General features: G+C 32.9%; 1 protein-coding gene and 2 long non-coding RNA genes across 9 annotated transcripts in view; 1 reads left to right on the top strand and 2 right to left on the bottom strand.

Moving 5' to 3' along the window:
- The window catches only part of LOC143048417 (transient receptor potential cation channel subfamily A member 1 homolog), a 56,088-nt gene that overhangs the window by 27,328 nt on the left and 14,418 nt on the right, over window positions 1–14,342 (bottom strand). The window lies entirely within an intron of this gene.
- LOC143048419 (uncharacterized) lies at window positions 703–5,033 on the bottom strand. Its single transcript, XR_012969820.1, has 3 exons — window positions 4,832–5,033; window positions 2,868–2,998; window positions 703–1,074 (listed from the first exon to the last, which is right to left on the bottom strand). It is a non-coding gene; the product is annotated as an uncharacterized LOC143048419 (long non-coding RNA).
- LOC143048418 (uncharacterized) lies at window positions 5,120–13,899 on the top strand. Of its 2 annotated transcripts, none has more exons than XR_012969819.1 (4): window positions 5,120–5,286; window positions 9,877–10,011; window positions 11,392–11,458; window positions 13,759–13,899. It is a non-coding gene; the product is annotated as an uncharacterized LOC143048418 (long non-coding RNA). The 2 variants fall into 2 exon arrangements; XR_012969818.1 differs by having other exon boundaries at window positions 11,392–11,462.

The raw sequence follows: 14,342 nt of genomic DNA, 5'->3' as shown, positions 1-14,342 counted from the left end.
AGGGACATAAAAAAATTTAAAAACCAATAAAGGAAAATGAAGTAACTTTGATTTACTTTGCTAACTTTTTGTGTCATTGGGTTGGTATTGATGTTTATACTGCAATCAGCTGTTTTACCATACAGATAAAGCTATACCTATAAACGTTAGCTTTATATGTCAATGACCTCAACTAACCTATAAGCCCCGCCTACTTACCGGAACTACTGTATTTCATCAATAACGTCAAGTCACAACCATGACAACATGTAGTACACAGCAAAAAGTGCCACGCATGTTTCACGCATGGTAAAGAAAACGTGTGTAAAACGTATGTTTTTTGTGCGTTTAACGCATGATTTTTACAACATGCGTATAACAGGCGTGCAAAAACATATATTAAATATGCGTTACAAAACGCATGAAATATTTCACATGTGTAAAACATGTGTAAATACAAACTCATGTAAAATACATGTTTTACATGCGTTTTACATGAATTTCAAAATTATATTTTTTTTATGACTGATTTTTTATCTTTGGCTTATTTTTTTTTAGTTTTGTAGTGGAAATTAACAATTTATAAATGAAAGACATGATTGGAACCCCTCCTTTATCCTTGGTTGGGAAACCCCTTTGAAAAATGGGCTTTTGACTGGATCCGCCACTGAAGAATGTAATAACTTGAAAGTTTGAAAAATAAATGAAAATTACAAAAACATGTCTGCCTAAAATATTTAATATTTTAATTTCAAAGCATTTTGTTAAGCTTGAATAGACAAAATTTACACATGGTTAAAATGAAATGCTGTAAAGTATGTAGATGAATTAATGTGTTAACTGACGAAATATACATTGTGATATTTGATATGCTGTCATTTATTGTCTTTTCCTTTACTTCTCATCATTGATGTCCTCCAATAGAAGCATGAGAGTATTATCTGACACAAGTTTGGTAAATTCTATATTTTGATTCAGTTTATATTAAAGTTCTATTCGTCACAGTCCTGTTGCAACAAATGACTGGAACTGCTTCCTAGCAGAGTTACTTCTCCTTTTTAATTTGCCCAAGACATTTCTGTGTGACAATTTCTTCTGTAAACATAAAAAAGGTGATTAAGTAAAAAGACATTTGTGATGTTTATATAAGAGATGTTGAATTTCACAAGAACTGAATGTAACTGAAAGTTAAAAGTTCACGAAAGGCAAATATATACTGAACATTCTTATGAAAAAAATGCGCAAAATCAAGAAGTTATTATACTTGACATAAGTAACAAATGCAGTTTTCTAAAGCAGCTTAACTCCTGCAAAAAAAGCTAATCTGCAACATTTATTGAACTCATCCATGACTTTGGCTTGCCAAACTAACCTTTGAATTTGATAAAAAAATTATAAAAACAAACATGAAGTTGAACAATAGGATTGAGATTGACAATGCAATTTTCATTATACTTTCCATTTAAAGGGGAACTATTAATTCCTGTAAAAATAGTTTCTTAGCACTTAATTTTTAAACTAGAAAAAGTCAAACACCTTCCTTTTTAACAGAATTTCAATGCATAATTGACCAAAGCTGATTATTTAACTGGTCTTAGCAAAGGTGGATTTAGAGTGGGGCCAGGTAAAAATTTGGTTGATTATATAGAGAATCACTGAAGCATGACCGGAGCGGGCGCCCTCTTAGGCAGTCAGTGGCCTCCTACTTATGAACAAATGATGAAAATTTCTAAAATCCTACAACTCACATAGGCTTGAGAGAGCTCACAATGCTATTTTCTATATCATTTATATTTCCAAGTGGCAACATGTGTACAAACTACTATTATTTAACTTCACCAAAACATTGTATGGGAAAGAGAATGTGCAAACATGAAAAAAACTGGATAAAATGAAAACGTGTTGCATTTACTTTATCGCTGCAATGTGTTGTTTTGCAAGACAAAATTTTAAAAAGATGAAAAAGTACTAACCTAACTAGATATGCAAATGCAGTGAAAAATTTGCGGCTAGCATATAGACATAATAAAGGACAGATTTTTTCTGTAAAATTCCTGTTGCATATATTCATAAAATTGAGAATGGAAATGGGGAATATGCCAAAGAGACAACAACCCGACCATAGAAAAAAACAACAGCAGAAGGTCACCAACAGGTCTTCAATGTAGCGAGAAATTCCCGCACCCGGAGGCGTCCTTCAGCTGGTCCCCAAACAAATATATGCTAGTTAAGTGATAATGAACGCCATACTAATTTCCAAATTGTACACAAGAAACTAAAATTAAAAATAATACAAGACTAACAAAGGCCAGAGGCTCCTGATTTGGGACAGGCGCAAAAATGCGGCGGGGTTAAACATGTTTGTGAGATCTCAACCCTCCCCCTATACCTCTAGCCAATGTAGAAAAGTAAATGCATAACAATACGTACATTAAAATTCAGTTCAAGAGAAGTCCGAGTCTGATGTCAGAAGATGTAACCAAAGAAAATAAACAAAATGACAATAATACATAAATAACAACAGACTACTAGCAGTTAACTGACATGCCAGCTCCAGACTTCAATTAAACTGACTGAAAGATTATGATTTCATCATATGAACATCAGGCACAATCCTTCCCGTTAGGGGTTTAGTATCATACCATCATAACATATATGAGAAGATCATAACCCGTGTCATGCCAACAACTGGTTCTTCAGATGAAGGATAATTTATAGCATGGCACATTTGGTATTAACTTTCAGTAAGCAAAATATTTACCACTTGATATCTCTTCAGATTTAGTGTTTGTTGGGATGCTGTCCCACTAAAATATACTTTACACATTCTTTTATTCAAAAACAGATTAACTATTAAACAAAAGTTATTGCAGAATAAAACTTCTTACCTGAAGAGTCCATTTTTTCTCCAGTGTCGATTACAAGTACATTTCCTTTTCTTTTCTTTGGTCACGTTTTTTAAACAGTGTCTTCTGTCCCAAAAGTTTTTTGTTATTGCATGTATTGACTTGCTTGGAAACTTTAATAAAAAATATATCAGTTATAGATAATTAAACATGTTAAACAAAAATTGTAAAACGAATTTCTCTGATAATTACATCTATACATATATATATATGTGTACGGGAAAACATGGTTTATATATAATGTTTGAGTTTTTATTAGCTTTTAATGAGCTTTCAATAACTGAAAGTACTATTAAGTTTTGATTGTTTGTTTTCATGTTAGAATTTTTTAGCTTTGTACCAATTCAATGAATCAAAACAATTTCTAACTGATTTCACCACTTTGTTCCTCTTTTGTGCTGTTACACAACAGTCACAACATTCTATTTATGCCTGTTCCAAGTCCAGATGAAATTTAGTTGTTGTTTGATGCAGTCTGCCATATTTGATTTATTTTGACAAATCATTTTACATTTTGTCATGTCAAGCCTTGATGGCCTGTTATACATTTTTTGTAGCTGACAGTATGAGCTTTGTTCATTGTTAAAGGTATTAGGGTGTCCTATATAGATGCTTAAATCCAGTTCATATAAACATTAGTAGATAGTAATCTCATAGGCAATCATACTACATTGATCTCCTTATTTTCAATATTATTATTGAAAATTGTATTTATTTTAACACATGTATAATTAGTCACAAGGAATATAACTCAAGTTACAATCTAATGTAGCTTAGTTAATAAAGCTGCCAGTGTAGTGTGCATTCCAACACAAAAATGTATATATATCTTAATTTATTTAACACTGTGTCTGAATTCTAGTCATTTTGCCATGTTTGGAAACCTGGTCAAATGGGCACCTAAGCCACCTTTGATAGTTAATATGGCATAACAAGTCAAATCCGCCCCTTGTTAATTCTGGTAACCCGCAGTAGTTAAGTCCATACCCAAAATTAATATTATGTTTTGCAAGTGAACTGTTGAAGACTCCCATAACAGTGGCGGATCCAGAACTTTTCCTAAGGGGGGACCGCTCCAGTCATGCTTCAATGATTCCCTATATAATCAACCAAATTTTTCCCACAAAAGGGGGGGCCCGGGCCCCCCTTGATCCGCCTATGCATAATTGTTTTATAAACTATCTAATATAATTGAACTGATCCTTAAACCTCCTCTGAAAAAGGAACCATATTTTCACAGGTAGAATCTAGGTGCTCTATTTATATACAGTGCTGTTTCTCCATCTACCATTGGACATTTATCCAAATTTACATGATCTTGTGTGCTCTCTGTATAAACAATCAATGGAACCTATATTTATTATTTATATAATGAACTTTTATTTCATGACAACTGCACAATACTAGCAAACAATAGTATTTATTGTTTTCAAGTATACAGGTAAAAGCATAGGCGGATCCAGGGGGGGGGGGGGGGGGGGCCTGCCCCTCCTTTTGTGGGAAAAATTTGGTTGATTATATAGGGAATCATTGGAGCATGACTGGAGCATGCCCCCCCGTTAGGTCAGTCAGCACCCCCCCCCCCCCCCCCTAGAAAAAGTTATGGATCCGCCACTGAAAAGATCAGGATAATCAGGAAAGGCAGATTATCAAAAAAAAAAATCAATGATAAAATTTAATTGTTTTCTCTTCTTTTTATCCTCATCTGTATACACTGCAGTAGAGAAGAGAACCAATAATTACTTTCAAATTAAAGATGAAAACCGTTTTTAATATCAGGTGACAGTTAAAAAATCAATTGCAGAAATGTCGTGAAAAAAAGGTGCCGATTTGACTTTAATAAGGTGACGAATTACCAGGTGCCCGTGTGTTTTGTGTCCAGTAAAATTATTTAGAAATTACAGAGTTTTTTCATGTTAATTAATTCACCGTATCGATATACTTACACTGAGTGAGTCTTTGCAAAATTGTTCATTCTGTTAGGTACATAGTGGCAAGTGATAGTCATACCGTATTTTATTTATAAGTTGTACAAAAATAACCGCGGGAAATACCATTACACTGGCATGGAGACTCAGAGGAAATTACGGAATCCACATTCATATATTTTTTTTAAGGTCCAATCGGTTACCTACAATTATTAATCATGTTTACTTGTTTTTATTATTTATAAATCTACGCATGAATTTCAATCATTTAATGCCGTTTAAATGGAATTTTTAATGCTTCGCCTTTGGTTTAATATTAGCCCATACGGTTCACCCGGAAACGAGCGTTCAGACAGACGACACTGATATTGACATCATGATTCGTGAAGCAAAACGCAAATTTTATGGAAGATATGAGATGCAGCTAGGACAATGTAGGATATCTTCAATCTAGGACACTAAAGACAAGATGGGTAAGAATTCAACTTTAATATTTTATTCGATTAACATTTCACGAAGGATTTTTAAATGCCATTTCCAAAACTGATTTATTTATCCACAGCCACAGGACTCAGGAGTTTGAAATCCTATCAATAACGGGGTAAACATATACCAAACTTGAATATCACAGTAGAGCTTCACTCGAATCAATCTTCTGTGATTTATCCAGTTTGAGTAAATTATAAAGACATGCACGAACTTAAGTTAAGACCGTAAAGTAGAACCAGATGACCATTTATGCTTACACTTCCGTAGTCCAAATAATTATGACATCTTGAAAGGCTATTATAATTTTTTTCTTTGACGAAGTAAGGCGTCAAAGAAAAAAAATATAATAGCCTTTCAAGACGTCGTAATTATTTGGACTAACACTTCCGGAGCACCCGAGATCACCCCTTGTTTTTGGTGGGGTTCATGTTGTTTATTCTTTAGTTTCCTATGTTGTGTCGTGGGAACTATTGTTTGTCCTTTTCATTTTTAGCCATGGCGTTGTAAGTTTATTTTCGATTTATGAGTTTGACTGTCCCTCTGGTATCTTTCGTCCCTCTTTTATCTGTTTATAACCATTGAAATGTATATGTCTCTTTGATAAAGTTCTACATTTTTTGGTAGCGAGTGAAACCGGAGTGAAGTTAACACTGGCTTCGTAATATTCCTGTTGTCTTCCCAAGTTCTGAGATAAACTATCAAAGCACGTAAACAATAAGATGTTTATTTAAAAGACATATATATATGGTTGAATATAAGTTATATACAATACCATAAATATACAGTGGGGCTGCCGCTAGTCTACTTGTTAATGTTATTGTAACAGTCCCTAAAGTGGGAGCCATAGGATGAGCGTCCTCTCAATTCAAATCCTATTAGTAAACTTTCCTGAACCCAATGAGTGACATCATACTTATAGTTCCTAGCTAGGGACATAGAGTCCAATAGGGTTTGGAAGTCTGGCAAGATCAAAGTCCTGACAAGAATAATAACATGGCAGGTGGCGGTCTCGGGAGAAAGAGTTGCAGAACTATAACTGTATAAGTAATACATTTGTACTAAGACATACCTGCCAACTTTTCACAATGCCCATGGGGGTTTTACGTGCAAGATGGCTATAGTGTAAAACAATGTAGTCCTACAAAACCTTCAATGGGGCCTTCAAATACATTTTAAAGTTGTTTTTTGGCTTCTCCTTACTTTAACAAGCCTATGGCCATTTGAAAATTAATTGTTTTGTTATACGACCGCAAAATTTGAAAAGTTTTTCGTCGTATATTGCTATCACGTTGGCGTCGTCGTCGTCGTCGTCGTCCGAATACTTTTAGTTTTCGCACTCTAACTTTAGTAAAAGTGAATGGAAATCTATGAAATTTTAACACAAGGTTTATGACCACAAAAGGAAGGTTGGTATTGATTTTGGGAGTTTTGGTCCCAACATTTTAGGAATTAGGGGCCAAAAAGGGCCCAAATAAGCATTTTCTTGGTTTTCGCACTATAACTTTAGTTTAAGTTAATAGAAATCTATGAAATTTTGACACAAGGTTTATGACCACAAAAGAACGGTTGGTATTGATTTTGGGAGTTTTGGTTTCAACAGTTTAGGAATTAGGGGCCAAAAAAGGACCCAAATAAGCATTATTCTTGGTTTTCGCACAATAACTTTAGTTTAAGTAAATAGAAATCTATGAAATTTAAACACAAGGTTTATGACCATAAAAGGAAGGTTGGTATTGATTTTGGGAGTTTTGGTCCCAACAGAATAAGGGGCCCAAAGGGTCCAAAATTAAACTTTGTTTGATTTCATCAAAATTGAATAATTGGGGTTCTTTGATATGCCGAATCTAACTGTCATGACTGTGTATGTAGATTCTTAACTTTTGGTCCCGTTTTCAAATTGGTCTACATTAAGGTCCAAAGGGTCCAAAATTAAACTTAGTTTGATTTTGACAAAAAATGAATCAGTTAGGTTCTTTGATATGCTGAATCTAAAAATGTACTTAGATTCTTGATTATTGGCCCAGTTTTCAAGTTGGTCCAAATCGGGGTCCAAAATTAAACTTTGTTTGATTTCATCAAAAATTGAATAAATGGGGTTCTTTGATATGCCAAATCTAACTGTGTATGTAGATTCTTAATTTTTGGTCCCGTTTTCAAATTGGTCTGTACATTAAAGTCCAAAGGGTCCAAAATTAAACTAAGTTTGATTTTAACAAAAATTAAATTCTTTGGCTTCTTTGATATGCTGATTCTAAACATGTACTTAGATTTTTGATTATGGGCCCAGTTTTCAAGTTGGTCCAAATCAGGATCCAAAATTATTATATTAAGTATTGTGCAATAGCAAGGAATTTTCAATTGCACAGTATTCAGCAATAGCAAGAAATCTTCAATTGCACAGTATTGTGCAATAGCAAGAAATTTTCAATTGCACAGTATTACGCAATAGCAAGAAATCTTCAATTGCACAGTATTGTGCAATAGCAAGTATTTTCAATTGCACAGTATTGCGCAATAGCAAGAAATATCTAATTGCACAATATTGCGCAATAGCAAGAAATTTTCAATTGGAGTTATCTTTCTTTGTCCAGAATAGTAGTTGAATCAACTTAAATCATTGTTTTATACAATATACATGTACAATGTATATTCACTTTTACTACCAACTGATAAATTAAAACAATCTTTACCATTCAGTGATAACAAGCACTTTTTTTACATTTTAATATTTTATGATGTATTTAAATGAGTAGTTATTGTTGCAAACTCCATTAGAAATTTGAATTGAGATCAGTTTTGGAATAAGGGAAAGGGGGATGTGAAACAAAATTGGGGGGGGGGGTCAATTTTTCTTATTTCAGATTTCATGAATAAAAAGAAAATTTCTTCAAACATTTTTTTGAGAGGATTGATATTCAACAGCATAGTGAATTACTCAAAGGCAAAACAAAAATTTTAAGTTCATTAGACCACATTCATTCTGTGTCAGAAACCTATGCTGAGTCAACTATTTAATCACAATCCAAATTTAGAGCTGAATCCAGCTTGAATGTTGTGTCCATACTTGCCCCAACCGTTCAGGGTTCAACCTCTGCGGTCTTATAAAGCTGCGCCCTGCGGAGCATCTGGTTATCATTATACTATGGTTTGTTTTAATACAAAAATGTATATAAAATATTAATACAACTGTTCAAAATATATAGCATATTCCCTCAACCAATATAGCACATATATCGGATACTAGCATCATTAAGTCATGCTAAATTACTGAAATCTTCACAATTTTAGAATTTTAGTTAAATTTTAGACGTTTTTTTGTCTTGAATGAAAGTGGCCGTATTGGTGTCCATTCTTAAAAATATTGAAAAGTAAGTTGTATTTGATGATAACACATAACATATATAAAGGTTGAGGATGAACACGAATCAGCCATTTCAATTAATATTTTATAGTGCGTCTTTCTATGTTGTGATGTTACACTATTGTTTCTGATAAGGGTGAAGGTTTGGTACCATTTAAAAGTTTAAACCCCCTGCAATTGTGTGTCACCTGTCCTTAGTCAGGAATCTGATGTTTATTAGTTTTCGTTTGTTGATGTAGTAACTAAGTTCATAAGTTTTTGTCGTTTCTTCTTTTTATACGCCCATTTATGTGAGTACATATGTATTATGGTATATCGTTGTCTGTCTGTCCATGGTCAACATGTTGGACATTAACTCATAAATGCTTTAACCATTTTGCATAAAACTTCGGTGAATTGTTTATATCTATTGACATGAGCTGCCTTTCATTTTTTATAAGGTTTAGATTTTAAGTTTCTGAGTAACAGGGTTGTTCATAAAAAAAAGGTGATTTTCCAGTTTTTAGTCAATAATTCAAGAATGTTTTCTCCTACTTGCAAGAAATTTTGGTGTATTTTTTATATCTATTGACATGAACTCCCTTTCAATATTTATAAATTTTAAATTTCTGAGTTACCAGGTTTTATATTTATAAAAAAAGGGTGATTTTCCAGTTTTCAGTCAATATCTCCAGAATGTTTTCTTTTTCTTGCAAGAAATTTTGGTGAATTGTTTATATCTGTTGACATGAGATCCCTTACAATTTTTATAATGTTCTCGTGAAACTTTTGTGAATTGTTTATAGCTTTGATGGAAGCTCCCTTTAGAATTTTAAAATTTTAGATTTTACATTTCAGAGTTATGGCATGGGGTTTTATTCATTAAATAAATGGGATTTTCCAGTTTTGTACAATAACACAAAAATGCTTGCAGCAATTCTCATTGGATGGTTTTACTCTAGTAGTAATTTTTTGGGCCCTTTATAGCTTGCTGTGCATTGTGAGCCAAAGCTCTATGTTGAAGACTACTTTGACCTTTAATGGTTTTACTTTTACATGTTTTATAAATTGTGACTTGGATGAAGAGTTGTCTCATTGGCACTCATACCACATGTTCTTATATCTATCATCTTCATTTTGGCTTTCACATGAACACATGTGTCTGTAATTGTAAAGTAATATGAAAATAGTTTCTGTAAAATTTTTATGAAATGGATTTCTTTTTATCCTATAGGCTAGTTATCAAATTTGACCTCCCCTAGTATGTCAGGAAGGTACATGTACATGGATGTTTAAAAAATCCCACAAATGGTGAAGAAAATGGCAAGGGAAGACGCCTAGTAAATGTTTCAAGTACAATTCAGCAATGGTAAGTATATTTTTTGTATGGTGCAAGATTTTTTTGCTGAGTTGAAAATAATTCGTGGCCTTCCGTTGTTTTTTGCTCTTTGTCAGACTTTCTGTATTGAATATATATGTACTGGCCTTCCGTTGTTTTTTGCTCTTTGTCAGACTTTCTGTATTGAATATATATGTACTTTGTAAGACAACTTGCTTTCAATACATTATTTATGCTGAAACTTTATTACTATATATTAAGGTAACTTTGCTGTTACAGTCTTTGCCAAACTGAAATTTGAACTTTTCTACTATACATTCAACTAAAACATCTTGAAAGTTCTTTCTGTCTGAATTGCTTTTTGTCTGAGACTTGTTGGTGAGACAGAGTTTGGGATTCACTGCTGTTACAAATAGTAAGGAGAATTTATTAAAAAAGATATAATGCAATAGAGAAACAACTGATAACTTATAAGGGGTATACTATACATGGTATATATCAATGAATCAACATTAGTAAATACACAGCGAAAAAAAAAGAAACACATACAATTGCAAGATGGCCCTATATGGTTTTTTGAACCTCATGGAAAATTGACCATCAGGTCAAAATACAGCTATGGCAATTTAACCCCCTTGTATGGAAAATTGAACATTGGGGTAAAATATAGATTTTGGCTTACAAAAAATGTATATCTCTGAAAACAAAACATTTAGAGCAAATCTGACATGGGGTAAAATTGTTTAACCAAATATTATGAAACTTACACACCCTGATAATATCAACTAAATGCAGATCAAGTACAAATTTGGGTAGGTCACTTTTACTGTTCTGGAGTTATTTCCCTTATTATAACATTATACCTATGCAAGCGGGGGCATCATCTGTGTCCCATGGAGATAAAAAAAAAAAAAAAATTATGAAAATGGACAAATCTGACATTTTGATAAACCAAATATTTATAGTGAATCTAGTGTTTTATTTAGAGATGTCTAAAAGGATGGAAGATCATGATCCGGCATGTATTACAGCTGATTTCCTTATGCTTGCAAAGTAAAACTTTGGTTGGCTTGCTTGCTTTGTTTGTATAATTGTTTATACAAGCTTTGTGAATAAGATTGACATCTTTAAACCATATATATATAGGCATATTTAAACCTGTATATATTATATTTGAATTCAATTGGGTGTTATCCTAATATGATTGTACAATATACAAACAAAGCAAGCAAGCTAACCAAAGTCTTGCTCTACATGCAGTAGGAAATTAGCTGTAACCCTGTATGGAAAAACACTGTCATTGAGAGTGAATTGAAACTATTTGTACCTTTACCATGTTCATAATTAGTACAAAATGACATCTAATAAAGAATTAGTTCAAAACTTAATTTTATTTCATTTATGTTACAGGAGTTTCTGGAAAGCCAAGCAAAACCAAAGGATATTTTCATAGAAAGGACTTCTGTAGGCAAAAAAAGTAGGTATGTGTATTAATATATTTATATTTATGTTATATTTGGAGAGAGATTTTAAAAAAATAAATGTTTTAATCCTTGCTCTTCCAAACACATTGCAGTTGTTAAAGTTTCATGGGTTACCTATAAATAAATGAATGAAAAGTTTCAACTTAATTCTTATGGTTATAACACTTTAAAAACTGCTCGATTTTGTAAGTAAAAAGATCAGTTGTGGTTACATTTTGTATTGCAAGATTGTTTTTATTACAAATATTAATTGCTTCCAATTTTTAGCTACATATATTAAAGTTTAATATAAAAATAAGAAGATGTGGTATGATTACCAATGAGTCATTACTCTCCACCAGAGACCATTGAAGAAGAATTTAAAAATTAGCAAAACTCATGCCAAATGTAAAACCAAAAATCATGTGTCTAAGACTTAAATATCAATCAGTAAACATCTAATTGATTTAGCGTCTAGAGAATAGACTGCCATTAATCATAGGATAAGGACATGATCTTGTACAATGCCAAAATATAGGTATCAACAGTTTGTAAAACTGGTCAACATACATATGTGTATAACAATAATGTTTAATTTGGTTTTAATTTACTGATAGCAAAATCAATATTTATATTTATAAAATACTTTCCAGTTTTATTAAGTCTCCCAAACAAAGTTCTTCTTCTTCTTCTTTTTCTTCCGCCACTTTTAAAAATGAACTTGTCCGCAGCGTTTCTCCAAAACCGCTTCTCAGATTTACTTAGGGGTTCATAGAATGTTAGAATAATATGTCTAGGTGAGCCATCAATCTTTCGTTTGTGCATTTGGGTCTATTAAGGGGTATTTGGGGGGGGGGGGCAGAAAGAAGGGAGGGGTTTACTATAGAACCCTATAAATTTTTCAAATGAATATAACTTGAAAACTGTAAGTGATAAACACACTCAATCTTCAGAAATGATCATAGGACAATAAAACAAATCACATGAAATATCGGGTGAGTCCCTGGGGGTCATCCCCACGCCCTTCAATTTGAGAATATGCTATTATCTTGTAAACAGTCCAGATTCCCACCCTTAAACCATATATATTCGTGAATAGGACGACAAAACAAATCAAACGTAATTAAAGGAAAGTCCCTAGGGGTCACCCCCACCCGTTCAATTTGAGAATGTACTATTATCTTGTAAACGGTCCAGATCCCCACCCCTAAACCATATATATTCTTGAATGGGACGATAAAACAAATCTAATGAAATTAAATGGAAGTCCCCGGGGGTCATCCCCACCCCGTTCAATTTTAGAATGTGCTATTATCTTGTAAACGGTCCAGATCCCCACCCCTAAACCATATATATTCTTGTAGGGGACAATAAAACAAATGAAATGAAATTAAAGGAAAGTCCCTAGGGGTCACCCCACCCCCTCTTGTTTGAAAACTTGTTAACGGTCAACATCCCCACCCCTAAACTATATATATTCTTGTAAGGGACAATAAAACTAATCAAATGAAATTAAATGGAAGTTCCTGGGGGTCACCCCCACCCAGTTCAATTTGAGAATGAACTATTATCTTGTAAACGGTCCACATCCCCACCCCTAAACCATTTATATTCTTGTAGGGGACAATAAAACAAATGAAATGAGATAAAAGGGAAGTCCTGAGGGGGTCATCCCACCCCCTCTTGTTTGAAAACTTGTAAACGGTCAACATCCCCACCCCTAAACCATATATATTCTTGTAGGGGACAATAAAACAAATAAAATGAAATTAAAGGGAAGTCCCTAGGGGGTCACTCCACCCCACTCTTGTATGAAAACTTGTTAATGGTCAACATCGCCACCCCTAAACCATATATATTCTTGTAGGGGACAATAAAACAAATCAAATGAAAAGTAGGTAAAGTCCCTGGGGGTCACCACCACCCCCTCCTGTTTGAATACTTGTAAATGGTGGAGATCCCCACCAGTAAGCCATATATATTCTTGTATGGGACAAAAAATCAAATCAAATGAACATGGGACCATATGAATGGCGAGTTATGGGAGCTTTGTTTGGGAGACTTCGTAACAGCATCCTGTTACAATTACTTCTTGTTCAAATATGTTGTTATATCAAAACGAGACAAATATGAAAAAGTAGATGTGGTATTATTGCCAATGAGACAACTCTCCACAAGAGACCAAAATGAGACAGAAAAGCATGTTTAAAAGTCACTGAGGATATGTCATTATTTTTAAAATTAACAACTTACAGTATATGGGAATAAATCAAATTAAGTTTTTAAATGTATGAATGTAATTTTTTTTTTTCAGATGAAGACAACTTCAAGAAGAGTGACATTTAGAAGATAGAACATTCTATAGATATTGTTATTATGACAACAACAAAAAAACATAAAAAGTTGTGTAACGTTTTGAGATTGCTGTATAAAATAAAAGTAGATTGAAATCAAATTTTTGGGAGTTTTTTGAAAAATTTATATTCTGCAACAACTAGACAACAGAGAAAAAAAATATAAATGAAATTCTTTAAAGTGGATTTATTTAACATGTTTAAAAAAATAATACAATCTCAGATTTCTCAAGACATTGGTTATTATCAAACCGGCAAGGGACACAACTTCAAAATTGTATTTAAATTGATGCTAGAGGAAACATCTTATACACTTTTGGGGTTTTCCTTTTCATATTACATGCATAAGTCAACAAATGTGTTTGTCAAAGTTTAACCATAAGTAACATTTTAACAAAAATTGTCAAATACATGTACAACATTCCACAAAATCCATTTAAGACAATTTTGACCTCTTTTTAAAAGAGTTGTGGTATTACTGCCAATGAAACTACAGAGACAAAAGATTGTCGGTTTATATTCCATGAAATATTTCATATCATGG

The sequence above is a fragment of the Mytilus galloprovincialis genome, chromosome 10 (genome assembly GCF_965363235.1).
Source record: "Mytilus galloprovincialis chromosome 10, xbMytGall1.hap1.1, whole genome shotgun sequence".
In the NCBI taxonomy this organism is placed as follows: Eukaryota; Metazoa; Mollusca; class Bivalvia; order Mytilida; family Mytilidae; genus Mytilus; species Mytilus galloprovincialis.
The sequence above is the reverse complement of the archived record's forward strand: the minus strand, read 5'-3'. Positions and strand labels throughout refer to the sequence as shown.